Source organism: Hemibagrus wyckioides, linkage group LG25, assembly GCF_019097595.1.
Source record: "Hemibagrus wyckioides isolate EC202008001 linkage group LG25, SWU_Hwy_1.0, whole genome shotgun sequence".
NCBI classification, from domain to species: Eukaryota; Metazoa; Chordata; class Actinopteri; order Siluriformes; family Bagridae; genus Hemibagrus; species Hemibagrus wyckioides.
Genome location: NC_080734.1, coordinates 3,503,786 through 3,514,993, shown reverse-complemented (window position 1 = coordinate 3,514,993; position 11,208 = coordinate 3,503,786).

Below are 11,208 nucleotides of genomic sequence, written 5' to 3'. Positions count from 1 at the left end.
TATTACTCTCAGCTATTACTCTCAGCTCTTTATTACTCTCACCAATTACTCTCAGCTCTTTATTACTCTCACCTATTACTCTCAGCTCTTTATTACTCTCAGCTATTACTCTCAGCTCTTTATTACTCTCACCAATTACTCTCAGCTCTTTATTACTCTCACCTATTACTCTCAGCTCTTTATTACTCTCAGCTATTACTCTCAGCTCTTTATTACTCTCAGCTATTACTCTCAGCTCTTTATTACTCTCAGCTATTACTCTCAGCTCTTTATTACTCTCAGCTATTACTCTCAGCTCTTTATTACTCTCAGCTCTTTATTACTCTCAGCTATTACCCTCAGCTCTTTATTACTCTCAGCTATTACTCTCAGCTCTTTATTACTCTCAGCTCTTTATTACTCTCAGCTCTTTATTACTCTCAGCTCTTTATTACTCTCAGCTCTTTATTACTCTCAGCTATTACTCTCAGCTCTTTATTACTCTCACCTATTACTCTCAGCTCTTTATTACTCTCAGCTATTACTCTCAGCTCTTTATTACTCTCACCAATTACTCTCAGCTCTTTATTACTCTCACCTATTACTCTCACCTAGTACTCTCACCAATTACTCTCAGCTCTTTATTACTCTCAGCTCTTTATTACTCTCAGCTATTACTCTCAGCTCTTTATTACTCTCAGCTATTACTCTCAGCTCTTTATTACTCTCAGCTATTACTCTCAGCTCTTTATTACTCTCAGCTCTTTATTACTCTCAGCTCTTTATTACTCTCAGCTATTACTCTCAGCTCTTTATTACTCTCAGCTATTACTCTCAGCTCTTTATTACTCTCAGCTATTACTCTCAGCTCTTTATTACTCTCAGCTATTACTCTCAGCTCTTTATTACTCTCAGCTCTTTATTACTCTCAGCTATTACTCTCAGCTCTTTATTACTCTCAGCTATTACTCTCAGCTCTTTATTACTCTCAGCTATTACTCTCAGCTCTTTATTACTCTCAGCTCTTTATTACTCTCACCTATTACTCTCAGCTCTTTATTACTCTCAGCTCTTTATTACTCTCACCTATTACTCTCACCAATTACTCTCAGCTCTTTATTACTCTCAGCTATTACTCTCAGCTATTACTCTCAGCTCTTTATTACTCTCAGCTATTACTCTCACCTAGTACTCTCACCTATTACTCTCACCTATTACTCTCACCTATTACTCTCACCTAGTACTCTCACCTATTACTCTCACCTATTACTCTCAGCTATTACTCTCACCTATTACTCTCAGCTCTTTATTACTCTCAGCTATTACTCTCAGCTATTACTCTCAGCTCTTTATTACTCTCAGCTATTACTCTCAGCTCTTTATTACTCTCACCTATTACTCTCAGCTCTTTATTACTCTCAGCTATTACTCTCAGCTCTTTATTACTCTCACCTATTACTCTCAGCTCTTTATTACTCTCAGCTCTTTATTACTCTCAGCTATTACTCTCAGCTCTTTATTACTCTCAGCTATTACTCTCAGCTCTTTATTACTCTCAGCTATTACTCTCAGCTCTTTATTACTCTCAGCTCTTTATTACTCTCAGCTATTACCCTCAGCTCTTTATTACTCTCAGCTATTACTCTCAGCTATTACCCTCAGCTCTTTATTACTCTCAGCTCTTTATTACTCTCAGCTCTTTATTACTCTCAGCTCTTTATTACTCTCACCTATTACTCTCAGCTCTTTATTACTCTCAGCTCTTTATTACTCTCAGCTATTACTCTCAGCTCTTTATTACTCTCAGCTATTACTCTCAGCTCTTTATTACTCTCAGCTATTACTCTCAGCTCTTTATTACTCTCAGCTATTACTCTCAGCTATTACCCTCAGCTCTTTATTACTCTCAGCTATTACTCTCAGCTATTACCCTCAGCTCTTTATTACTCTCAGCTATTACTCTCAGCTATTACCCTCAGCTCTTTATTACTCTCAGCTCTTTATTACTCTCAGCTATTACTCTCAGCTCTTTATTACTCTCACCTATTACTCTCAGCTCTTTATTACTCTCAGCTCTTTATTACTCTCAGCTATTACTCTCAGCTCTTTATTACTCTCACCTATTACTCTCAGCTCTTTATTACTCTCAGCTATTACTCTCAGCTCTTTATTACTCTCAGCTATTACACTCAGCTCTTTATTACTCTCAGCTCTTTATTACTCTCAGCTCTTTATTACTCTCAGCTATTACTCTCAGCTCTTTATTACTCTCAGCTCTTTATTACTCTCAGCTATTACTCTCAGCTCTTTATTACTCTCAGCTCTTTATTACTCTCAGCTCTTTATTACTCTCAGCTATTACTCTCAGCTCTTTATTACTCTCAGCTCTTTATTACTCTCAGCTATTACTCTCAGCTCTTTATTACTCTCAGCTCTTTATTACTCTCAGCTATTACTCTCAGCTCTTTATTACTCTCAGCTCTTTATTACTCTCAGCTATTACTCTCAGCTCTTTATTACTCTCAGCTATTACTCTCAGCTCTTTATTACTCTCAGCTCTTTATTACTCTCAGCTATTACTCTCAGCTCTTTATTACTCTCAGCTATTACTCTCAGCTCTTTATTACTCTCAGCTCTTTATTACTCTCAGCTATTACTCTCAGCTCTTTATTACTCTCAGCTCTTTATTACTCTCAGCTCTTTATTACTCTCAGCTATTACTCTCAGCTCTTTATTACTCTCAGCTATTACTCTCAGCTCTTTATTACTCTCAGCTATTACTCTCAGCTCTTTATTACTCTCAGCTCTTTATTACTCTCAGCTATTACCCTCAGCTCTTTATTACTCTCAGCTATTACCCTCAGCTCTTTATTACTCTCAGCTCTTTATTACTCTCAGCTATTACCCTCAGCTCTTTATTACTCTCAGCTATTACCCTCAGCTCTTTATTACTCTCAGCTCTTTATTACTCTCAGCTCTTTATTACTCTCAGCTATTACTCTCAGCTCTTTATTACTCTCAGCTATTACTCTCAGCTCTTTATTACTCTCAGCTCTTTATTACTCTCAGCTCTTTATTACTCTCAGCTATTACCCTCAGCTCTTTATTACTCTCAGCTATTACCCTCAGCTCTTTATTACTCTCAGCTCTTTATTACTCTCAGCTCTTTATTACTCTCAGCTATTACTCTCAGCTCTTTATTACTCTCAGCTATTACTCTCAGCTCTTTATTACTCTCAGCTATTACTCTCAGCTCTTTATTACTCTCAGCTCTTTATTACTCTCAGCTATTACTCTCAGCTCTTTATTACTCTCAGCTATTACTCTCAGCTCTTTATTACTCTCAGCTATTACTCTCAGCTCTTTATTACTCTCAGCTATTACTCTCAGCTCTTTATTACCCTCAGCTCTTTATTACTCTCAGCTATTACTCTCAGCTCTTTATTACCCTCAGCTCTTTATTACTCTCAGCTATTACTCTCAGCTCTTTATTACCCTCAGCTCTTTATTACTCTCAGCTATTACCCTCAGCTCTTTATTACTCTCAGCTATTACTCTCAGCTCTTTATTACTCTCAGCTCTTTATTACTCTCAGTTCTTTATTACTCTCAGCTATTACTCTCAGCTCTTTATTACCCTCAGCTCTTTATTACTCTCAGCTCTTTATTACTCTCAGCTATTACTCTCAGCTCTTTATTACTCTCAGCTCTTTATTACTCTCACCTATTACTCTCAGCTCTTTATTACTCTCAGCTCTTTATTACTCTCAGCTATTACTCTCAGCTCTTTATTACTCTCAGCTATTACTCTCAGCTCTTTATTACTCTCAGCTATTACTCTCAGCTCTTTATTACTCTCAGCTATTACTCTCAGCTCTTTATTACTCTCAGCTATTACTCTCAGCTCTTTATTACTCTCAGCTATTACCCTCAGCTCTTTATTACTCTCAGCTCTTTATTACTCTCAGCTCTTTATTACTCTCAGCTATTACTCTCAGCTCTTTATTACTCTCAGCTATTACTCTCAGCTCTTTATTACTCTCAGCTATTACTCTCAGCTCTTTATTACTCTCAGCTCTTTATTACTCTCAGCTCTTTATTACTCTCAGCTATTACTCTCAGCTCTTTATTACTCTCAGCTCTTTATTAGTCTCAGCTCTTTATTACTCTCAGCTATTACTCTCAGCTCTTTATTACTCTCAGCTCTTTATTACTCTCAGCTCTTTATTACTCTCAGCTATTACTCTCAGCTCTTTATTACTCTCAGCTATTACCCTCAGCTCTTTATTACTCTCAGCTCTTTATTACTCTCAGCTATTACTCTCAGCTCTTTATTACTCTCAGCTATTACTCTCAGCTCTTTATTACTCTCAGCTATTACTCTCAGCTCTTTATTACTCTCAGCTATTACTCTCAGCTCTTTATTACTCTCAGCTATTACTCTCAGCTCTTTATTACTCTCAGCTCTTTATTACTCTCAGCTATTACTCTCAGCTCTTTATTACTCTCAGCTCTTTATTACTCTCAGCTCTTTATTACTCTCAGCTATTACTCTCAGCTCTTTATTACTCTCAGCTCTTTATTACTCTCAGCTCTTTATTACTCTCAGCTCTTTATTACTCTCAGCTATTACTCTCAGCTCTTTATTACTCTCAGCTATTACTCTCAGCTCTTTATTACTCTCAGCTATTACTCTCAGCTCTTTATTACTCTCAGCTATTACTCTCAGCTCTTTATTACTCTCAGCTCTTTATTACTCTCAGCTCTTTATTACTCTCAGCTATTACTCTCAGCTCTTTATTACTCTCAGCTATTACTCTCAGCTCTTTATTACTCTCAGCTATTACTCTCAGCTCTTTATTACTCTCAGCTCTTTATTACTCTCAGCTCTTTATTACTCTCAGCTCTTTATTACTCTCAGCTCTTTATTACTCTCAGCTATTACTCTCAGCTCTTTATTACTCTCAGCTATTACTCTCAGCTCTTTATTACTCTCAGCTATTACCCTCAGCTCTTTATTACTCTCAGCTCTTTATTACTCTCAGCTATTATTCTCAGCTCTTTATTACTCTCAGCTATTACCCTCAGCTCTTTATTACTCTCAGCTATTACCCTCAGCTCTTTATTACTCTCAGCTCTTTATTACTCTCAGCTATTACTCTCAGCTCTTTATTACTCTCAGCTATTACTCTCAGCTCTTTATTACTCTCAGCTATTACTCTCAGCTCTTTATTACTCTCAGCTATTACTCTCAGCTCTTTATTACTCTCAGCTATTACCCTCAGCTCTTTATTACTCTCAGCTCTTTATTACTCTCAGCTCTTTATTACTCTCAGCTCTTTATTACTCTCAGCTATTACTCTCAGCTCTTTATTACTCTCAGCTATTACTCTCAGCTCTTTATTACTCTCAGCTATTACCCTCAGCTCTTTATTACTCTCAGCTCTTTATTACTCTCAGCTCTTTATTACTCTCAGCTCTTTATTACTCTCAGCTATTACTCTCAGCTCTTTATTACTCTCAGCTATTACCCTCAGCTCTTTATTACTCTCAGCTCTTTATTACTCTCAGCTCTTTATTACTCTCAGCTCTTTATTACTCTCAGCTCTTTATTACTCTCAGCTATTACTCTCAGCTCTTTATTACTCTCAGCTATTACTCTCAGCTCTTTATTACTCTCAGCTATTACCCTCAGCTCTTTATTACTCTCAGCTCTTTATTACTCTCAGCTCTTTATTACTCTCAGCTCTTTATTACTCTCAGCTATTACTCTCAGCTCTTTATTACTCTCAGCTCTTTATTACTCTCAGCTCTTTATTACTCTCAGCTATTACTCTCAGCTCTTTATTACTCTCAGCTATTACTCTCAGCTCTTTATTACTCTCAGCTCTTTATTACTCTCAGCTATTACTCTCAGCTCTTTATTACTCTCAGCTATTACCCTCAGCTCTTTATTACTCTCAGCTATTACCCTCAGCTCTTTATTACTCTCAGCTCTTTATTACTCTCAGCTCTTTATTACTCTCAGCTATTACTCTCAGCTCTTTATTACTCTCAGCTCTTTATTACTCTCAGCTATTACTCTCAGCTCTTTATTACTCTCAGCTATTACCCTCAGCTCTTTATTACTCTCAGCTATTACTCTCAGCTCTTTATTACTCTCAGCTATTACCCTCAGCTCTTTATTACTCTCAGCTATTACTCTCAGCTCTTTATTACTCTCAGCTATTACTCTCAGCTCTTTATTACTCTCAGCTATTACCCTCAGCTCTTTATTACTCTCAGCTCTTTATTACTCTCAGCTCTTTATTACTCTCAGCTATTACTCTCAGCTCTTTATTACTCTCAGCTCTTTATTACTCTCAGCTCTTTATTACTCTCAGCTCTTTATTACTCTCAGCTCTTTATTACTCTCAGCTATTACCCTCAGCTCTTTATTACTCTCAGCTCTTTATTACTCTCAGCTATTACTCTCAGCTCTTTATTACTCTCAGCTATTACTCTCAGCTCTTTATTACTCTCAGCTATTACTCTCAGCTCTTTATTACTCTCAGCTATTACTCTCAGCTCTTTATTACTCTCAGCTATTACTCTCAGCTCTTTATTACTCTCAGCTATTACCCTCAGCTCTTTATTACTCTCAGCTATTACTCTCAGCTCTTTATTACTCTCAGCTATTACTCTCAGCTATTACTCTCAGCTCTTTATTACTCTCAGCTCTTTATTACTCTCAGCTCTTTATTACTCTCAGCTCTTTATTACTCTCAGCTATTACCCTCAGCTCTTTATTACTCTCAGCTCTTTATTACTCTCAGCTCTTTATTACTCTCAGCTCTTTATTACTCTCAGCTATTACTCTCAGCTCTTTATTACTCTCAGCTATTACTCTCAGCTCTTTATTACTCTCAGCTCTTTATTACTCTCAGCTATTACTCTCAGCTCTTTATTACTCTCAGCTCTTTATTACTCTCAGCTCTTTATTACTCTCAGCTATTACTCTCAGCTCTTTATTACTCTCAGCTATTACTCTCAGCTCTTTATTACTCTCAGCTCTTTATTACTCTCAGCTATTACTCTCAGCTCTTTATTACTCTCAGCTCTTTATTACTCTCAGCTATTACTCTCAGCTCTTTATTACTCTCACCTATTACTCTCAGCTATTACTCTCAGCTCTTTATTACTCTCACCTATTACTCTCAGCTATTACTCTCAGCTCTTTATTACTCTCAGCTCTTTATTACTCTCAGCTATTACTCTCAGCTCTTTATTACTCTCACCTATTACTCTCAGCTATTACTCTCAGCTCTTTATTACTCTCACCTATTACTCTCAGCTATTACTCTCAGCTCTTTATTACTCTCAGCTCTTTATTACTCTCAGCTATTACTCTCAGCTCTTTATTACTCTCAGCTATTACTCTCAGCTATTACTCTCAGCTCTTTATTACTCTCAGCTCTTTATTACTCTCAGCTCTTTATTACTCTCAGCTATTACTCTCAGCTCTTTATTACTCTCAGCTCTTTATTACTCTCAGCTATTACCCTCAGCTCTTTATTACTCTCAGCTATTACTCTCAGCTATTACTCAGCTCTTTATTACTCTCAGCTATTACTCTCAGCTATTACTCAGCTCTTTATTACTCTCAGCTATTACCCTCAGCTATTACTCTCAGCTCTTTATTACTCTCAGCTATTACTCAGCTCTTTATTACTCTCAGCTATTACCCTCAGCTATTACTCTCAGCTCTTTATTACTCTCACCTATTACTCTCAGCTCTTTATTACTCTCAGCTATTACTCTCAGCTCTTTATTACTCTCACCTATTACTCTCAGCTCTTTATTACTCTCAGCTATTACCCTCAGCTATTACTCTCAGCTCTTTATTACTCTCAGCTCTTTATTACTCTCAGCTATTACCCTCAGCTATTACTCTCAGCTCTTTATTACTCTCAGCTATTACTCTCAGCTCTTTATTACTCTCACCTATTACTCTCAGCTCTTTATTACTCTCAGCTCTTTATTACTCTCAGCTCTTTATTACTCTCAGCTCTTTATTACTCTCAGCTCTTTATTACTCTCAGCTCTTTATTACTCTCAGCTATTACTCTCAGGTATTACCTGCTGATGGGTGCAAAAGTATTTAACCCGCTTTTACAATTACATTTCATTTCTTTCTTTCTTTCTTTCTTTCTTTCTTTCTTTCCTTATTTTGGTTTCTTTCTTTCTGTAAATTTCTTTAAACATTCATTGTGTGATCACACACACACACACACACACACACATTAAACTAGGAAATATTGACTTCTCATAACGCCAGAGTAAAAACATGACATCCTCACAGACCTGCTCATGGTCATTTAATGACTTAAATCAGTTCATTTAAACTCATAAACACACTTGGAACAGACCCCGATTTTGGAGATTTGCTGTTTCATGTGCAGGAATCAATGAAAATCAGGAAAACAGATCTCACACACAGTAACAGAGAACTGAACTGGCACACTGTCGGGGATGTAAGGGGTTCAAAGAGGCAACATGTTTATGTTAACTCGTTTCTACGGAATAAAAATCCTTGAGTTTTGAGTTGAAGACTCAGGAAAACAGCTCTCACTCGCACAAAAGTGGGATTCACATTAATACGGAATTGATATATGAACTATTACTATCTACACACACACACACACACACATTTTTTTTTACTGTTTGTGATAATAGCAAAACTTTCACCTTGGTGTACAAAGTTTTGCAACTCTTCTGTAAGGTGAAGAAAGGACATTTTCCGAGTATGACAGAAGAAAAGCAACATCTCGTCATGTTTATATACAAACTCCTCGTAAATACGGGTTCCTCAGCGGCCCCTCAGAGCCACATGGGAAGCGCTGGCTGACCCCGGACGAGCAGATCAGCAGGTCTGACGTCCGTCACCACCTTCTCTTTTACAGCGAGGCTCGGTGGCCGAGGCAGATGGCCCCGCTCCACTTGAATTACACCTCTATTAAAAACACGGCCGCTTCGCACGGCTTAATGCTACATTTGATCTCTGAGACACAACCTGTTCTTTCTGGCTGATCCGCGAGCAGCTCTGCTATCATCCTGTATACCAGAGCAATATAAACCACCTGTTACACTCCTTATACACACACACACACACACCGTATTTGCTCATGCTGCCGCTGCTGTGTTTGACGTAAGACTGATCCCCGCTGTAAAACACTCAAATCTTGATTTGGGCAATATGGCACCAATGTGCTATCAGGGTTTTATTCAGCAAACTTACTAGAATTTCTACAAGAAAATCAGGTTTGAACATTTTGCGCTAGACATCTGTGAGCCCTAAACCTGGTAAATTGTTTTCATGAATATTTATTTATTTTTTTATTTATTACTTTTTTTAAATAAGATATTTTCTCAATTTTTGTTCATCAGTGTTAAAAACTCTTAACAAAAATTGTGCTCTCTCTCTCTCTCTCTCTCTCTCATATATATATATATATATATATATATATATATATATATATATATATATATATATATATATATATATATATATATATATGTCAAAGATTTTTTTAAATATAACGTTTTTATACACTATATTTCACAACATATGTCTATTTCAACAGGTTATTATATTTTATGAAGTGTATATTTGAAAAATAAATATTTCAGAAATTATATTTTATAAGATAGATATAATCAAATGTAATATTTTTAGGTGCAGTTTGTCTAGTATGAGTATTTATTATATTTTATAAGATATGTATATTTAAGTTGTCTATTTTTAGACACTTAAAAAATTAAATAAAATAAGCAGATTCAAATATTATATTTTTAGGTACTATGATTTATCACTTATCTTAAATTGTTTCTTTTTTTTCTTTGTACTTCGGGGTGTTAAAACCTGTGGAGAATCCGTCTCCTTTTTTATACGTCACATTGCAATGTTACTAATAAAAAATAAATAAATCAATAAAAAGAATCGAAAGAATCTGTAATTACATTTATCGGTAAATGTTAGGGACAAAGGTAGTGCGTGAAAGCTGTTCATCTTCAACGGAGCGTGTATTTGTGAGTAAAGTTGGAAAAGGAAGCTGCTAAATGATACGTCAGTGAAAATTTGTGGAAAAAAACGTATAAATCTTACGTAAAAGTGATCAGCAAATCAACAAAAAAACTCTTAACTTCACCATTGTGCTCAAAAAATAAAAAAGGTTTAAAAAATAGTCTCAAACCTCAGAACAGATTTGTCACAGTTCATATGAAAGGCTGCATAAGTTAAGGCGAGGGTTGGAGGCGGGGTTAAGGGGTGGGGTTATCGGTTAGACCTTGTCTTAAAAATTGAGTTTCACAAAACCCATAGAAGAAACTCAAAACCTCACCTTTAACTTATTAAATCTAAATTTCTATGTTTTTTTTCCTCAAAAGAACAGATTAAAATTTTTTTATTTATTTAATTAAAAGGAATAAACTACAACTGACCAGCTATAGTTAATGTTTAAGCAAAAAAAATAAAAAAATAGAATAAACTAAAATAAAATAGATAAAACAAAACAAAATAAAACAAAATAAAATAAAATAAAATTATAACTGGTAATTTAAAGCAAAAATGTAAAATGTTCAGAACAGAAATTTAATTTAGATAAAAAAAAACAATTATATTCATTTATTTAATAAATGATGCTTAATTTTAGTTAAATTACAGAATTTCAGCTTTACAGAGCTCCACACGCCTCCCACTGGGGAAAGTAACCTTAAATTACTCACCAGCACTACCAACAACAACAACAACAACAACAACAACACGAATGAAAGCGCTTCTGTAGCTGGAACTTTCCAGCCATGTTCTGGGAGTTGTGTTGCCTAAACAGAGCCGTAGGTTTCTGCTGATAATCTCCACTCCGGTGTCACTCCCGACAACACTGACTCAGGGAAATGTGACATGGACCATGATTAATGACCACAAACCTTTGTTTTTTGTTTGTTTTTGTTTTGTTTTTTAAATCATTGTTTTTTTTTGGAAGCAGTTTCAACGGTTTTGTTCACATTATGTCCAAATTCCAGCTAGAGATTTTAATGTGAAGTGTTTAGTTTTTAATCTTCAAGCTAAAAAATCCTGGCAAATAAAATGACTATGACGTCGTTTAAATTATAACTTTAAGTTTGGACAATTAGACGAGTGCATAATGTTGGTCTTTAACAAAATGTCAATGAAAAAAAGAATAAATAAATC